Source organism: Rutilus rutilus (genome assembly GCF_951802725.1).
Source record: "Rutilus rutilus genome assembly, chromosome: 1".
Taxonomy (NCBI): Eukaryota; Metazoa; Chordata; class Actinopteri; order Cypriniformes; family Leuciscidae; genus Rutilus; species Rutilus rutilus.
The window spans coordinates 11,863,931-11,882,631 of record NC_140209.1 but is presented as its reverse complement, the minus strand read 5'-3'; the positions used below and the strand labels follow the sequence as shown (position 1 = coordinate 11,882,631).

General features: G+C 40.0%; 1 protein-coding gene and 1 long non-coding RNA gene across 2 annotated transcripts in view; both read right to left on the bottom strand.

Annotated features, from left to right (window-relative positions):
* LOC311297742 (uncharacterized protein) overlaps positions 1-18,701 on the bottom strand; it is a gene marked incomplete at both ends in the record, with an annotated part of 153,426 nt that overhangs the window by 37,125 nt on the left and 97,600 nt on the right. The gene's annotated exons all lie outside the window — the stretch shown is intronic.
* On the bottom strand, positions 14,258-15,265 carry LOC311286653. Its single transcript, XR_014626607.1, has 3 exons — positions 15,145-15,265; positions 14,919-14,999; positions 14,258-14,807 (listed from the first exon to the last, which is right to left on the bottom strand). It is a non-coding gene; the product is annotated as an uncharacterized lncRNA (long non-coding RNA).

The window sequence follows — 18,701 nt, the reverse complement described above, 5'->3', positions numbered from 1 at the left end:
TATTCTTAAAGTGGCGTGCTTCTGAGTGTGTCAATTGCTAGGGTTGCGCTCATGCAAGCCACATTCATCAACAACTAGCCCTCTCGCTGGGAGCGCGCAAGCTCCGCCTAACTGCATTCGCAGACCACTAGGGGCTAAGTGAGCTCATGCCAGCCTATGTCCCACGTGTCTCACTCTCCTGCTGGAGCAAGCACAGTGCTTAAGGGTCTGCAACTGAAAAAGATGTCTCTCCCCTGTGGCTATCAGGGACAATTATTGAGCATATCACTCTCTAAAGAGCATCTTTAGCCAGTGGTTGTTTTACAGCCCCGCACCAATGTGCGTGTCACTTGCCAGGGCTGTGCCCACGATCGATTTATCCGCGCCACTGATCGCAACAAGCACTTTGATCACTTGATTTCAAAAACAACACATTTCAGCGCTAGATCGCCTTATATTTAACAAACAAACTAAATTAATGCTCTGCTAGTTAACTGGAGATGTTTTATTTATTTCACATTCGTGCCACGAGATGTTTCAAAAGTGGTGGGGACAATATCGACCTTAGCAAAAAGTGGTGGGGACATGTCCCACCCGTCCCACCCGCAAATTACGCCTATGGCCACAGCGTAGAGGTGTGTTTTCAGCATAGATTTAAAACATTCTAACGAGTCACATGATCTGATATCCGGTGGAAGACATGGGGCTGCTACAGAAAATGCACAATCTCCTTTGGTTTTCAACCGTGATTTGGGAACATCTAAGAGCAAACTCTGGGATGATCTTAGGGGTTAAGCGGAATAATGATGCTGTAACAGACATGCTAAATACTCTGGAGCAAGACCATGCAAACCTCTAAAAACCATGGTCAATACTTTATATTGGACTCTAAAATCAACAGGAAGCCAGTGTAAATATGCCAGCACCGGAGAAATTCTAGACCATTTCCCTGTGCCTGTCAGCAGTCTGGCTGCTGCATTTTGCACCAGCTGCAACCTTGATAGCAACTTTCTAGACAATCCCAAATATAACGATTTGCAATAATCCAATCTGGATGAAATAAAAGCATGAATGACAGTTTCCATGTCCTTAAAATACATAATTCTCTTCAGTTTGGTGATGCTCTGCAATTGATAGAAACTACTTTTAACCACGGCATTGACTTGTTTGTCAAATTTCAGCTCCAAATAAAAAATTACACCAAGGCTCCTCGCTTAGGTGTTGACATTAGTGGCTAATGGGGTCAAGATATACAGAAAGCTGTTTGGCTAACTTTTAGCAGTCAACCACGCACTTATTTCGTCCAAACACTCAAACAAAGTTGTAATGTTGGAGTCATCATTACATCTCATGGGCACATATAGTTGGATATCATCAGCATAACAATGGTAAGATACATTATATTTTTGGCAGATGGAGCATATATAGGGAAAATAAAACAGGGCCAAGACATGAACATTGAGGAACCCCTGAGGAAATAGGCTGAGAAGACGAAATAGAGCTTCCAAGCTCCACTGCAAAAGATCTTCCATAGATATAGGAGGAGAACCACTTAAAAGCAAGCCCCCCTAATCCCACCCCACTCCTTCAAGCGGTCAAGAAGGACCCCATGATCCACAGTGTCAAAAGCCGCGCTAAGGTCAAGAAGCACTAAAACCACACAATACCCAGAGTCTACAGACAGCAACAGATCATCAAAAAATTGTGAAAAACTTTCACAGGCTCTCTCAGTATTATCAACAACAGCTGGGCCTACAATGTTCGGGACTGTATTTATTGCTAGAAATAACACTCTTGGACAATGATGATTCTGTGAGATTAAAACTGAAAAGTATCGTGCCTCAGCAGATTCAACAAACTGTTGGTGAGTAATCATGCAGTCTCTGAGTATCTCATATGACACTTGGAGCTTATCTTTTTTTCATCTCCTTTCAGCCTGTCTCCATTTTTGCCTAAGTAATCGACTCTCCGCATTAAAGGGGACATATCATGCTAAATCCACTTTTTTAGCCCTTAAATGCATTTTGTTGTATATTTGGACTGTTTAGAAGTACAGAAAATATGAAATTATTCTCTTCAGGTGCTTCGTTGATATCTTTATATTCTGTTTTGGTCATATTTTTCAACCTGTTCCGATTTTTCTGTTATCTATGACATTTTTTGAACTATTACGTCACAGTATTTGCAGTGGAACTGCCGAATAAGGACATTGACTTCCGGCCCAACACTTCGAGCAATCCGCCATTTTTTTTTCTCGCTGCAATTTTGTAGTCCAAGCTAAAGGATGCAGAAGTTACGAGAGGGTAAGTTAAAATGTTCGGTTGTTGGATGTAGTAACCCACACGCTTCATTACACCGTCTAATGTAGATAAACTGCCGCGCTTGTGACAAGGGCGCATGTTTAACTGAAAGAACGAGCAGAGAGAGAGACCCGGTCGCGCGCGTGCTCTCTCTCTCTCTCTCTCTCTCTCTCTCTCTCTCTCTCTCTCTCTCTCTCTCTCTCTCTCTCTCTCTCTCTCTCTCTCTCTCTCTCTCTCTCTCTCTCTCTCTTCAGAGCCAGGCGAAAGTGTAAACAAGACTTCACCGTCTCCAAACTAGACGCTGTCTTGCTCTCTCTCCCTCGCACATATTAATCAAAATAAATCGACACGGTAAAAGGTCGGAAGACCAAAGTTTCATGTGTAAATACAGTACACACCAGTGCGATACATCCATATGAAGACGTTGTTCTGCAGGTTCGTCGTCTTCATTTTCATCTCTCTCCGGCTCCGACTCTGGCTCGAACATGTAAGGCTGGCTGGACAAGTCTTCCGTTGTTGACATTTTGTTAATAACGTGTGAATAAAAAGTTTCTGTGCCGCTAGATAATCGTATCTCTGCTATCAAACTACAAAAATGGCCGAACGGGGTGGAGTTGAACCTCTGCAACCTGGAGAGGGGGCGGGGTATGAAGTGTCTCAATTGTATTTAAAGAGACCGCACCGAAACGAGTTGCTCTCAGACGCACATCAGAAAAGGGGTAGAAAAGGGGCCTGTGGAGCTATAATAATGAAGAATTCAGACCCAAGCATTGCAGTTCCGCTTTATATAGACTACAAATGTATGATTTATATGTAAAAAGGAACAATTTAAAAGCATGATATGTCTCCTTTAAGCCAGGGCTGAGCTACCTTTTTAGATTTTACCTTTTTAAAGGGGACTATGGAATCCAGAATACCATTGCATTTTGAATTAAAACTAGCCACTAACATATCTGACCCCTGACAAGATGGAGACAAATCCACGACACACAGCTGGGTATGAGACTTAAACGCCTCAGAGAACTCAGAGGCAGTCAAAGCATTAATGGGCCTAACACGACGACCAACTGACTCACAGCCTCGAGTGGGCCTAGTAAAAAACATTAAATTAATAATATAATGATATACTAGCCCAATGTTTTCTATAACAAGCTCACACACCGGAACACCCCAGGACAAAACCAAATCTAAAGTGTGGCCTTGTAAGTGAGTAGATCCCACTACAGACTGAGTAAGGTTAAAATAAACACAGTTACAAAATCTTGTACTAGGGGCCTTTCCGGGCAGCAGATATGAATATTAAAATCACCTAATATAACAAGGCTGTCAGAAGCAAGTGGTCATAGGAGATAAATTAAAAATTAAAAGACAAATTAAATCAAGTGAGTTTCTATGGACTATTTTATGCAAACAACCAGCTGATCATGGCTTACTCATGCAGTTCAAAGTGACGTTCTAGACATTCTACTGACTCTACTAATACTCTACTAACACTCTACTAATACTCTACTGATACTCTACTAACACTCTAATGAGAGATAGTAAGACATGTAGGTGCAACATATACTCAACAGAATGTGTTAAAGGGACCATTAAAATAAAGTGAAACCGTGTTTTGTAATCTTTTAAACTAAAGTTACGGCTATCTCTTGACCCCCTCACACAGTCGCTTGTCAATGCAGGCGTCTGTTGTTGTTCCATCCCTTTAGTTTGGTTTTATACTGGGAATCAACAGCCTGGGCCAGTGCTGCCACCTTGTGGAACAACCGATTACTGCAAAACAATGCAATTCAAAGCACAGGTGCGACCTGCATGGCAAGGTTAAATCAGGTGGTGCTTACTATTCTGGTGATGAACTGTATCACATCCACTGTATGAGGAGCCTTGCGTACACATAAAAAACAAAATATACTTGATTAACAGAGAAATAATCTGGAAGCGTCTCTCTCATCTCTGTATTCTTAATACCATAACAATCTTAATAATCACCATAGCAAAAACAAAATTCTGAACGGCTGTTTGAAAACATGCAAATACTGTTTGACATTCTTCTTCTTAACAAGTCGGTGTCAGAAACAGAAAGTTGTATAGTGCTTTATTTCTGCTTTTCCAGGAGCGCCACCTCAGTGAGAGAGTGAATTTGCATCTACTGCTATCTTATGCATTGGTCTGAACAGACAAATTGCATGTGAAAATCGGACTGAACTTTCGTGTTGGTGTGAACATGAGTTAGTAGATAATGTCCTCTCGCTCATCGTGGCTGTTGGGAAACTAACTTGCACAGAAAAGACTTTTGTTTCTCAGCACATAAAGATGAACTACTCACCGTGATCTCGGACTGTGGTGATGTGGTTTCTGCACTGTGTGGATCTTCATGTGTCGCTTCAGGTGAGTTTTATAATAGAAACTGGTTCCACACTGATCACACGTGTGCGGCTTCTCTCCGGTGTGGATCCTCTCATGTGTTTTCAGAGATGATGAGTGACTGAATCTCTTGTCACCGTGTGAACACTTGTAAGGTTTTTCTCCAGAGTGAATTCTCTGGTGCAATTTTAAACTGTTCGCTGAAGTAAAAGTCTTCTCACACTCAAAGCACATGTGAATTTTCTGATGTACTTTTAAAGTTTAAGTGAAAAAATCTTTCCACACACAGAACATGAATGCGGCTTCTCCTTCGTATGAACTGTCAGGTGTTTCTTCAGGTCTGATGCACAGATAAATGTTTTGCCACATCGATCACAAATGAACGGCTTCTCTCCAGTATGGATACTCATGTGAACATTAACCCATTTGTGCCCAAATTTTTCCGAATGGTTTCATGCATATAATCCTGTTAATAGTGTCCTATGTGAACATGTTCTGCATTTATTTTCCCCAGGTTTTTTTTTTTCTTTCTTGAAAATCATATTTGAATGTGCGGCAACTATAGTTGCCGGTGGGCAAATATGTTGTATGCACCCCTTCAATGTAAAATATGAATAGGAGGAGAACATTTGGCATTTATCTCAAAATAACTGCTTTCAACAGATCAATCTTTATTCATAAACAAATTTATTATGTATAAAAGTCGAAGAACATTTGATGCAGACCCCAAAAAAAAACTGCATCTAGCTTATAATCTCTTGAATATGAAAACACAACAAACAACAAATCCATTTGCCTTAACCATTGTGCGCTGTTCAGGGTCTTTTTGACCCACATTTCTGACTTTCATTCATGGGGATAACATGGATAATTTGACATGATTAAGTGTTTTTAAAAGATTTTTGCCCATCTTTTGGAAAATGCTGTTCTAAAAGTAACAATTTATCACTTTAACCAGTAGATGGCTGCAGAGCACCACTATTTGCTATTTGCTTTTTGACTAACTGAAAGACATCTTTTCACAAGTTTTCCAGTTGTACTCATATCTACATATAATGAAATCACAATTATAATAATAAAAGTAACTTTTTGTCAAAGTTTAGGCACTCTTTGTACTGAAAAAAAATCTGTTTTTCAGTAATGTTATATTATTAGAATCAAATGAATTTGATCAATGGACAAAATTCATCCTCAAAATCAGAAACAACACAGAACACACAGACAGAAATGAAGTGGCACACTTTAAATTTGTAGAATTATATGAAAAACAGATATTTGAAATAAATGATAAACTCTAAAAACTCCAACTTTTCTCTTTGTAACATCCTGATCAGGTTTGATTCTAATCATAATGGAACATTATTGAAAAACTGATTTTTTTTTCAGTACAAAAACTGCCAAACTTTGACAGAAAGTAACTTTTATTGTTATAATTGTGATTTCATTATATGTAGATATGAATCTAACTGGAAAAACTTGTGAAAAGATGTCTTTTAGTTTGAAACTTTTAGTACTTTTAGAGCTCTGCAGCCATCTACTGGTTAAAGTGATTTTTTTTTACTTTTAAAACTGCATTTTCCAAAATTTGGCCAAAAATCTTCATGTTATCCCCATGAATGAAAGTTAGAAATGTGGGTATTTTATAAGGCAAATTTTTTATTAATTTTTTTTTTTCTTTTTGGAGAATTTTTCTTTTCTTTTTTTGAACATTTTGTGGAGTAAAAATGTCCAAATGTAGAGTAAAAACATTAATAAACTGAGTAAAATTACATTTGTTTAAAATATATATATTTTTACAAAATAACATTTTGTTGCCTGGGGTCTCTCAGACCCCAAACAGCCTGACTGTAAACTGCAAACGAACAGCGCACAAGGGTTAAAGTTGTGGAACAGTGCAGAACAAAGTGCAGCCATAACAGGGCATTGTGTATCAAAAAGTTAAATGAAATAAATAAATAAATAAATAAATAAATAAATAGAAATAAATAGAATGAAGAAAAAAATATATCTATATAGAGATGTCATTTAAAGGGTTAAGTTATGTTTATGCACTAAACAAGACCAATGAACTTGATTTATTAACCTATTAACACAGTATACCCCATTTTCCCATGATATATGTACTTACAAGGCATTTGCCCACCGCAACTATAGTTGCCGCTTGGACTTTTGACTAAGTATACAAAAAACTATAGATCTCTTGTAAGATTTGTTTTGTTCGGCTGATTCTAGAGACCTTCATGATTATGTAGATATATATATATATATGTCAACAAAAAATACTTATTAGTAACATGAAAATGACCTTTCTTTTGGGAGGGTTTGCCTTCGCCATGCTTCCTGGAAATAGGGGTAGGAAGTTGACAGCCTCATGTGACAGGGAGTGTAGTATAGGCAGTGAATGGTACTTACCAGGTCACCCCATACAGTTTGTATAGTTGGTGTGATCCGGGAGTTTTCCGGTAGAGAAGTGAAGCGAGCTAGATGTGATCTCCGTGTGTCTGTGTCATTATTATTATCGAATAGTCCAAAAGACAACTACAACATGGTGTCAGAAGTCGAAATACCCTACTAAACAACACCGCGCACATCAAGCAGTGACTGAAGATCACCGAGGCGCGAGTGAGCAGTGACGAACAGCAGCGCGGCCGGACATCCGAACGAGCCCCACGTGCTAATGCGACGGTCGAGATGGAAATGCTTCATCCGCCGCCACCTTTGTCTCTGACGGGGAACTTGGCTGAAAATTGGCGTAAGTGGGAACAAAGATTTAATCTGTATCTTACTGCCTCAGCTCTAGTGGATAAATCGGAGACGAGACAAATCGCTGTACTGTTGCATTGCTTAGGAGAAGAGGCGCTAGACATTTATAACTCGCTGGACATCGAATATGCAGACGCACGTGATAAAAAATTATCAGAGGTCCTCGCAGCACTGCGAAAATACTGTGCTCCGCGAAAGAATACAGTCTTTGAACGACATCAGTTCTGGGCCCACACATTCTCCGAGCAAGCAGGCATAGATAAATTCCTCACGGAGTTAAGAAACAAAGCACGCACATGTGAATTCGGAGAAACCGAAGATCTCATGATACGAGACAAAATAGTGTTCAGTATAACAGACTTTGGCCTCCGTGAACGATTGCTGTCTGTATCTGATTTGACACTTTCAAAAGCCATCGACATGTGTAGAGCTAAAGAAGTCACGAGGGCACAAGTTACAGCAATGGCAGCATCGTCAGACACACAATTTGTGCATGCCGTCACCAAAAAAGGCCAGCAGTCTAAATGGCGATCAAACAAACCAGCAGTGCACAAACAAATGACACCGCCAACGAGAGAACACTCAAAAAATTGTGGTAAATGCGGACGCATTCACATGCCCAGGCAATGTCCCGCCTACAATGAAGTGTGTAAAAAATGTGGCAAAAAGAACCATTTTGCACTCGTTTGCAGATCAAGAGCCAAGATGGATGCGCTCGACACAGATACTGAGATATCGGGGATAGACACACTGTTTGTGGGTACTGTAGTTCACTCAAACACGTCAGAAACAGGCTGGCACGCAAATCTGAATATGGCAGGCACAGTTGTCAACTTCAAGCTTGACACGGGGGCTGAAGCAAACGTCATTCCAATGAAAATCATTGAACAGCTTCAGGTTCCTGTGAACATCAAAAAGACAAACACAGTGCTAGTGTCATATGGAGGCACCCGCATCAAACCAGATGGTGTTGTTAAACTCCAAGTGCAGTCTAAAAATAAAACAACTGATATGATGTTCTTTGTGACTACAGCATCAAATACAGCCCTACTGGGGAGACAGGCGTGTGTGCAATTAGACCTCATAAGAAGAGTTGATGCTCTAACACCAACAGCACCTGCCACAAAAGCTGAGCTTCTTAACCGCTATGCATCAGTGTTTCAAGGTTTGGGCCAGTTTCCAGGATTGCATCATATTCACACTGATCCTTCTGTTCCACCGGTAATACACGGCTGCAGGAAGATACCGTATGCAGTTCATGACCGACTCAGAGAGACACTGGATGAGCTGGAAGAAAGAGGCGTCATAAGCAAAGTATCTAAGCCGACAGCATGGGTCAGCAGTCTATGCATTACGGAAAAGAAAAACGGCACACTGAGAGTCTGTTTGGACCCCAGAGACTTAAACAGAGCCATACTCCGCCAGCACTACAACATTCCAACCCTGGAGGACATACGGAGTAAGTTAGCCGGCAAAAAGTTGTTCACCATCCTTGATGAGAAAGACGGCTACTGGCAGGTTCAATTAGATGAGGAGTCAGCAGATCTATGTGCTTTCAACACACCATGGGGCAGGTACCGTTTTCATCGCATGCCTTTTGGCATAAAATCAGCGAGTGAGGTGTTTCAACGTCTGAACACAGAAAGCTTTGGGGATATTGAAGGTGTTTTCATGGTAGCAGATGACATGATCATAGCAGCATCCACCAAAACAGAGCATGACGTCATCCTGGAGAAAGTGATGAACAGAGCGGTGAGTCTGAATGTGAAATTCAACATAGACAAATTGCAGTATATGGTCAATGAAGTCACTTACCTAGGCCATGTTATCACTGCTGAGGGAGTGAAGCCTGATGAGTCCAAGGTTGCAGCGATATTGCAATTTCCTCCTCCCTCTGACAGAAAAGCTCTTCAACGTTTGCTGGGAATGACACGCTATCTGTCACAATACATACCCAACGAAGCTACACTCACTGCACCACTCAGACTCTTGCTAAGGAAAGACACAGACTGGCAATGGCATCCTGAACAGCAGTTAGCACTCGAAAAACTCAGAACAGCCATAGCAACTGCACCAGTTCTTGGACATTTTGACCCAAAGGAGCCGATAGAAGTGCAGGCTGATGCCTCAAAAGATGGCTTGGGCGCAGTTCTAATGCAGAAACAGCAACCAATTGCATATGCCTCAAGAGCACTATCTGCGGCTGAAAAGAACTATGCCCAGATAGAAAAGGAGTTACTAGCCATAGTGTTCGCTCTGAGAAAATTCCACCAGCATGTTTATGGTGTGCCTGTTAGAGTTCAATCTGATCACAAACCACTTGAGGCGATATTCTCCAAACCCATAGGCGCAGCACCAGCACGTCTTCAAAGAATGCTGCTCCAGCTTCAAAGGTATGACATTCACATTGTTTACACTCCAGGCAACCAGATGTACATCGCAGACACGCTGTCCAGAGCATACATTCAGTCTGATTCAAAAGAGAGTTTGGACCTGAGTGAAGAGAAAGTTATCTATGCAATGGAGGAAGAATCACTTTGTGGTAACATCATGCACAGAATCCAACAAGCCACACAGTCAGATCCTGAACTTAACCTGATACGGCAGCTACATGAGCATGGATGGCCGGACAGAAAGAAAAATGTTCCACTGGCAGCTCAAGCTTACTGGTCAGTCAGACATACTATTAGCATAGATGCTGAGCTACTCATGAAAGATGATCGCATAGTCATTCCTCGTGCATTGCGACCAGAAGTGCTGAAACGACTTCATGCGGCACATCAGGGTATACAGCGGTCTCTAGCACATGCCAGATCATGCTTTTACTGGCCAGGACTTACTGAAGCTGTACGTCAGATGGTAGAAACCTGTGCTCACTGTCAAGAGAGTCGACCTGAAAATCAAAAGGAACCACTCATGTCACATCCAGTTCCAAATGCACCGTGGCAGAAAATCGCCGCGGACATTTTTGACTTTCAAGGACGTTCATTTCTTCTGATTGTGGACTACTTTTCCAAATTTCCAGAGGTCCTAAAGTTGTCGGACAAAACGTCAGGTACACTGATAGCACAATTCAAAGCCGTGTTTGCAAGACATGGAGTGCCTGAACTCTTGATTGCAGATCATGTACCCTTTGCCAGTGCTGAAATGGCTAGATTTGCCAATGACTGGGGTTTCAACATCATACACTCCAGCCCAAATTTCCCTCAATCCAATGGCATGGCAGAGCGAGCTGTAAAGACTGTCAAAGCTATGCTGAAAGCAGCTGCTCAGTCTGGCACTGATCCACACCTGGCTTTATTAACACTCCGCAACACTCCTATCACTGGTCTCAAATACTCGCCAGCCCAGATTCTCATGGGTAGAGTCTTACGATCAACCTTACCTACCAGTCAAACTGTTCTTCAACCGTCTACACCCAAAAACATCCGAGAAACACTGCAGCATCTCCAATCACGACAAAAGAAATGGTATGACAAAACAGCATCACCATTGTCACCTTTGAAAGGAGGAGATAGAGTACATATGAGAATCAAAAACAAATGGAAACCTGCTAAAGTTGTCAGCATCCGTGATGAACCACGTTCATATGATGTAGTCACAGCATCAGGTACAGTCTACCGCAGAAACAGACGTCACCTCAGGCCTGACAGGTCAATCAATCAAGACTCACAACCTGATTGTTCTGTGTACACCGACAATGACTTGTGCAATAACACTGTTCCAAAGCCTGGTCCAGTTGAGTCTTCTCAAGAAGAGAAAAGGAGCGAGAGACGTCCAGAATGCACAAGAGTTGGACGCATCATTAAACAACCAGCATGGTTTAAAGATTATGTGCTTACTTAAGTATGCTAGATTTAGTGTTATTATTGCTTGTTCATAGCAAATGTGTATTTGACACACTGGTTATATATATACAGCATACTGTTTTGCTTTATATCAAAGTAATACTTTGTTAAATGCTTAAGAAGGGGGATGTAGTATAGGCAGTGAATGGTACTTACCAGGTCACCCCATACAGTTTGTATAGTTGGTATGATCCGGGAGTTTTCCGGTAGAGAAGTGAAGCGAGCTAGATGTGATCTCCGTGTGTCTGTGTCATTATTATTATCGAATAGTCCAAAAGACAACTACAACAGGGAGGAAGTGAATACCTTTTTTTTTTTCTTGAAATCCTTTATTTTGTTGTTTGCTTGCATTTCATTGAGAAATAAAACATGGACAACATCTAGAAAAATATTTACAAAAGGAAAATGACAACTATGCACTGCGGCAACTATAGTTGCCGGTGGGCTTGATTACCTTTGTATGTGAAACTCTTCCCGCACTGATCACAGGAGAACGGCTTCTCTCCAGTGTGAACTCTCATGTGATGCTCAAGACATTGTTTGTTTGTGAAACTCTTCCCACATTGATGGCATGTGTACTATGGTAGCATGTGGGTAGCAATTTTCAATTTGAAATGTAATATGTAAAAATGACAATGCATTTCTGTATTTAAATGTACATTTTCCATTACATTTGTGCAATGTTGGTGCAAAATAAAAATGATAATTCAATTATATAATTTACATTTGCCATTTCATACACTAGTTTTAATATGTAAATTGAATACATTTTTAACACTTTATAAGTTGCAAAATTAAAATGTATTACAGAAATGATTAGATATTTTAACTTGTTCAAGCAATAACTGTCGCAAAATGATCATTTAAATGTTATTTTTCTTAATTGCATTTACACTCACAGTTGAGACACTTGCGATTGCATTTTCATTAAATGTCCCGCAATGAATGTAGCAAAATTCAGTGTGAAATTGAAAATGCATTCCGAGCCGAACACGCCCCCTCCACTTAATGGAAATGCAATCGCAAGTGTCTTAACTGTGATTTAATTAATTAATAATTATTTTTTTATACATTATAGACAAATCCCATGTTTCTGTAGTGAGAAATATATGGGATGAATATAGTATCAAAATGATTAACACGTGCAAGCACTATAATCCATGAGCTATAATCCGTGTTCTAAACATATTTTGTCTGCAATAATAAATGTACAAAAAAGACAAAACATCTATAAACATCAACATGATCACACAAATTTCTTTTTTTTATATTTCATAGCAAGTTTATAATTCAACTGTTAAAGCATGAAATAAGGTACCACGAATTAGTGAATTTGATCTTAATGTGAGTATATTATCAGTAAAAAGTAATCATTAAAAAAAAATGTAATCATTAAAAAAAAATCAGCCATATATATCAATGTGATTCATAACCCACTAATGTTGTGCACTAGAGGGAGCCACAGTACTGCACATTCTTCAAGATCTGAGTAGACTAAATTCAGTAATATTTAGACTTTATATTTAGACTATAGACTTTATTCACGAGTTCACACATGAATTGCGGGTGCTAAAGTGATGTTGATTCAATGCAGTTAACATTGACACATTAACACTGATTTAACATTGTTTGGATGGTTGCTTGCTATCTGGGACCCTCATCAAACACAGCTAATCAATGTCTCCAGGATTACTAGAAAGCTACAGGCAGGAGAGTTTATCAGGGTTGGAGATAAACTCTGCAGGACAGTGGCCCTCCAGGACCGAGTTTACCCATTCCTGGCTAAAACCTTTGCTTGAAAAGTTTTGAATAGATGTGATAGTGATATGCAATAGTTTGGCCACACCCACAACACACTCCTGTCAGTCGGACGGATAACAGCTCCAAACCCTAAAAGCTCAACATTTCACAATTCCACGAAAATGTTTTCTGGATGTATCCATACACAAGAGACACAAGCATAACAGATTGTTATGATCCAGAAGATCACATTTGCTTTTATTTTTGCCTTATGGACAATTAGAGACATTCACATGATTGTGTAGGCTGTCTGTATATGTGCACTGCATTAAAGCTAATTTATTTTTATTTTTTTAGATGAAGGAAAAAGATGCAAAAAGAAAAAAAGTATAGTGCGCGCCTTGCACTCGACACCATATACATAATTAACATATTTGACAGACCAGACGATGCCAGTGCAGAAGGCACCTATGCTGGAACTTATACAGTTATAATTGCAACTGGTAATTATACAGTTTATTTTATTAAAACACTTTTGGATGTCATACTGTAGAAACATTACTATAATCAATTATATGAAATTAATAACACACATGACAGTTTATAGATAGAATATGTGACTGTTAATAGATGACATCATCTGATCACATTTTCTCTTACTGTTCTTGCCATAACACACAGTTCCAGCAGCCAGAGAAAAACTAACATTAAAACATCAAGAGTCAAACTGACCAACTAAAGCAAACACTGATCACCATAATGATGACATCAAACCTAACTATTATTATTAATAAATCATCATAATCTAAACCTCTGTTAATCTCAATAAGAACTTTTCCACACATATGACAGAAATAAAGTAAATTTGGTTAGTAATAAGTTAAGCTGGTAATGCTGTTTGTGGAGTTATTTAATGAAGTTGGAGCCTGACATCTAATGTTTAGGCCGGCTACACACTGGCTGCACAGCGTGGCGTTTCTGTTGCGTGAGCGTGGCGTTTTCTATGTCTTTGCACACCAGAAACGTGTCTGACGCGGCGCTGCTGCTGCTAGGTGACGACAAAATAGGCAACAAAATATTTTGTTCTACACTGTATATTGACAGGTGCAATATTTCAAAATTGATAATTATTTATTATTTTTTTTAAATTACATTTATATCTGCATTTATGTCAAAACCAAAGACTTTCAAACATCAAAATATCATTTATTAATATGTATTCGTATCAAAATGACATACAAACATCTTTTCCTATTCTATTTTGCCTGGAAACGCTTCCAACACGCTTGCATGTCGCGTGAAAAATAGGCGTTGGTTGTAATAAAAATGGACACGCCACGAAGCCGGTGTGTAGCCGGCCTAACACATCAACCCAATTTTCATTTTCAACCAAAATTTGACGTCTAAACGATGAAGTTCATGTCCAATAACATTTCTAGCTGGGGTGAGCTCATACTGTGGTCATAATATGAGCACACAGTGAGTGCGCTGTGAGGTTACACTTGTGACTCACATTGTGATCATATGGAGAGATCACTGTGAGATCAACGTGTTCACTGGGATGTTAATGAAAAAAAATCTGGCCTATTAGTTGTAAAAAAAAAAATGTAATCTAAACTTGGTGTCACTCTTTCTTCAGGGTGATCAGAGTTTTTTCCCTGTTTTCTGAGAAGAAGAAAATAAAACAATGAACAATCCTCTGTAAGTTTTTGCTATTGTAAATATTGCTGCAGATTGGCTCTAAACTCATCAGTATTTTATTGTAATATTGTCGGCATCTCTATTTCCTCTGGGTGCTTCGAGTCCTTCCTCCCTGCAAAATAAAAGCATTGACTGACCTCTCGTATGTGTTTTTATCATGATTGCAGATTGTTCCAGATCAGATGAGTGTGAATCATCAGATTGTGTGCGGCTCAAAACTCACCAGCTCTTCTTGCACAGATGATCTGAAGAAGAATCACAGTAGGAGCAGCAAACACTGCGATCTCAACAATAATCACAATCACTGCAGGAAACATGAGAGGAAGAAGAGAAACTGTACATGACTGAAGTCAAGGGTATTCAACTATCAACAGTTATTGATGAAGCTTTTACAGACTGACTGATAGTTTAATGTTATAAAGCTGTCAGTATAAATGAACGTGTCGTACCTCTGTATAATGATCCAGCAGTCACACTGACTTCAGTTTCTCCTGGATCTGTGGATCACGTCTGTTAGTTCAGTTCAACACATAATGCCACATATACACAACATCATCATCACATAATACTTGAGCTTCATATCACAGAAATGATGGATATGCCTGTCATCATTATCTTCTTACTTCAATCTCAAGGTGTCAGGAAGAGAATGACTATCGCCATTGACCAAAAATAAATCTATTTGATGCTTTATTCATTCATAGATATTCATGTTATAACTTATAAGTGAGTTTCTAGCACACTAGAATTTCTAAGTTTGCAGAAACATTGAAATGTGGAATATCTATTTACTGACGGCATCTAAAACATACAACGTTTCCTGTATGAAAATGTGGCAGGATGGGCTATTTTCCCCTCCTACTCAGGGGGGAAGTAAGTCGACCGGAAGTTGAAGTCGGCCGCGTGTCGCCATCTTGTAGCAGAACTTCACCTGCAGTTAGCATCCCATTGACTCCCATTCATTTTGGCGTCACTTTGACAGCGAATAACTTTACATCTGAGGCGTTTAAAGACTCCATTTGTCCATTATTTATTTCTAAAGAAACACGACAATGTATAAAATGCTCCATTACCTTGTAGCTTATGTTATGGCCCCGTAGAAGCAGTTTTTGTAAAAGTAGGCTAACGATTGCGTCATAACCACGCGACTCTCTGTCGCACAGTAGAGAGATTACCGTATGGACAGGAGGAGAAGCTCGCGGGCAATCGGGGGGACGTGGAGGCAAAATGACAATATAATTAATCAGAATACCTAGCAAAAGTTGCTCCTGCTACAAGCTTATGGACAGCTCCTACTCACACTCTCCGTCTCTGCAAGATTCGGAAGGGAATGATTCAGATTTCTCTTGGCACAGCTACTAGAAGACAGACGGGTTGCTCACGTGGTCCGTGTAACGCTTTGCTCGGTTTGAGTCTGCGCGTCAGGAAAGGAAGTGCTAAGAAATCGCTAAAAATGGGCTTCACTTGTCTCAATTGAGTTCCAATGGGGTCGCTGTGTCCATTTCTTTTACTGTCTATGCTCCTACTATTGTAATTTGAGGTTTGGCCAATGGGCTGTGACCGTGGGTGTATAAGAGCGTAGGGGTGCGTCAGTTTCAGAGGCCGTTACGTCATTGATGCGCCGCTGCTGCTTGCGTTGGAGTGGAGTGTTGACATGTTATGCCATTCATAAAGACCACTGAAGCTGCTGAGCCACTGCTTTTGTTGTTAACTGGTGTGTTGCCGGTTGGGAAATCGAATGTGGACATTTGAGATGGTAAGGAGAGCGCGTTGTGTGTGATGACGTTGTGTAATGAGGTTAATATGGGTTGCTTCAATGGAGTGGGTACTAATTTGTATGTTTTACATAGTCAAAAGTCAATCTGCATCGGCTCCACGTTTTACTCAGAATTCGGGATATTAACCCCGGTGCAGCGTTCCCTATCGTGAGTATATTTGCTATAGGCACATGATGAGGGCAATGGCAATTCTAATCAAGTGCTGTTTTATATTTCTGAATTTGTATTTTGGTTTCACTTCAGCTATACGGTCGAAGACATTTGGTCAGTTGTTTATGTTTCTTTAATTTGAATTTGCTTATGTTTTGATTTTTGTTATTTGTGATTGCATTATGTAGGCTCAGGTAGGACAGATTATTTAGTCCCTTTCCCGAGCTACATTTAAGTTATACTTTATATTATTTAATTATTGTGTTTTGCTAATGCATATCATGCTGTCTCTCTCTTGTTGTCGGCAGGATCTGGGCACCGGGGGCAGACGAATGACCTTCTCTGGGTGGTGGGGTCCTTCACCGTGTGTCGTGCTCTTCACTGACATTAGTCGGGCTGTGTGTGTGATTGTAGTGATTTCCTTATCCAAGGGTGATTATTCTATCTGAGACTGCCTCGTGGGTAAGCCCTGGTTCCTTTGCCAGTGATAATTGAATCTTTCAATGAGATGAGTGAGACTGCATGTTAATGCCTGTTTTAACTGCTAATAAAGAGTTTTTGTAGCACTACCTATGTCTCTGGCTCTAATGGTGACTAGAACCTGTGCGTGCCTTTAGAGGGCGCATTTAATTCTTTGGGTGAAATTCCCAAGGTGGCGTAGTGGGAAAGTGATATCAACTTGGTTATTGTAGTAGTCTGTTTGCTGAGCACATGTATAATTCGTGCTCCGCCCGCCCTATAACTCTCGCTCTGCCACAAAAACATTCAAATGCACAAATATTGAGGAATGCTTCGAGGTTGATGTATGTGACAGTGATCATGTGATCATGAACCTTGTATAGAAGCTGCTGCTGTAGTTCGTTCATACACACCTTGATTCAGAGAGATTAATGTGGTATCTGGAGTAAGTGTTGTTGCTGTAGTTGATGTTACAACTTTTAAAAACAAGATGGAAATAGAAATATGATTACATAATGTCAAGGCATTTCTTTTACAAACTGCTATAGTCTAGAGCAGCTTCGTATCAGTGTGACGCTCAGTTCTGGTGCTGGGATGACACACTAACATGGGATGAGTTGTGTTTAATAAATCCTCACTATGATTTATTAATTTATCATAGGAGTGGCGTGAGTTACACTAGCTGTATATTATGATTATTTTGCATCAGACAACAGACTGTACAAGACCGGTCATATGTATCAAAACCCACTGACAAATCTGACTAAAGAGCTTTTTTTGATGATAATATGTGTGATGATAAAGCAGTCTGTGAGAGCCAGTGCAAACCACTGAAGCGAGAGACTGATGATGTGTGACAGTGATCATGTGATCATGAACCTTGTGTAGAAGCTGCTGCTGTAGTTCGGCTTGATGTCTTCTCAGAGTTTGAGCTTCTGACTGGAGTCAGTGTTGTTGAAGCGACTGGAGCTGCAGAAGATGAATGTTCAGACGCATCAGGACATTAACATCATATTTTCATATTGATCATGACATGCAGTTTGTGTTCAATCATCACAGCTTACAGTGGCAGTAGTTGAGAAGAGAGATGTTACTGTATCATTTATTCCTGGTTTATATGAGAGTGAAACACAGTGAGCTGCTTCCCATAAACCTTCAGCTTTCCTGAATCAATGACATTATTAAGACTTAGAATTCCTCAAACTGACCTCCTACAGGGGTCATACTAGGCTTTAATAGATTTATGCAATCTTTCATGTATGACCCATAGGAGGTCAATATTGGGAATTATAAGGATTTTTATGCAGTTTATGACTTTGACCACTAAGATTTTACAATTGCCAAACATATGAAGCCATCAAGAAGAGTAGAGCCAGTGTGTGAAAGTTTTCACAAATCTGTCTGAAAAGAGTGTTTTCTCACCTGAATACTTGACAGTGTATCTGACTGAGGTCTTGAGTTGATTTCTCTGAGTAAGCCGACATCTCCACTCTCTGTTGTCATCTTCATTCAGGAGTGTTGTAGTCAGAGTGATGATGATACAGCAATATGGAGCTGATGATGATGATATCTGATATCTGGAGTCTGTCTGATTCACCCACAACAGCTTAATTCCCTCA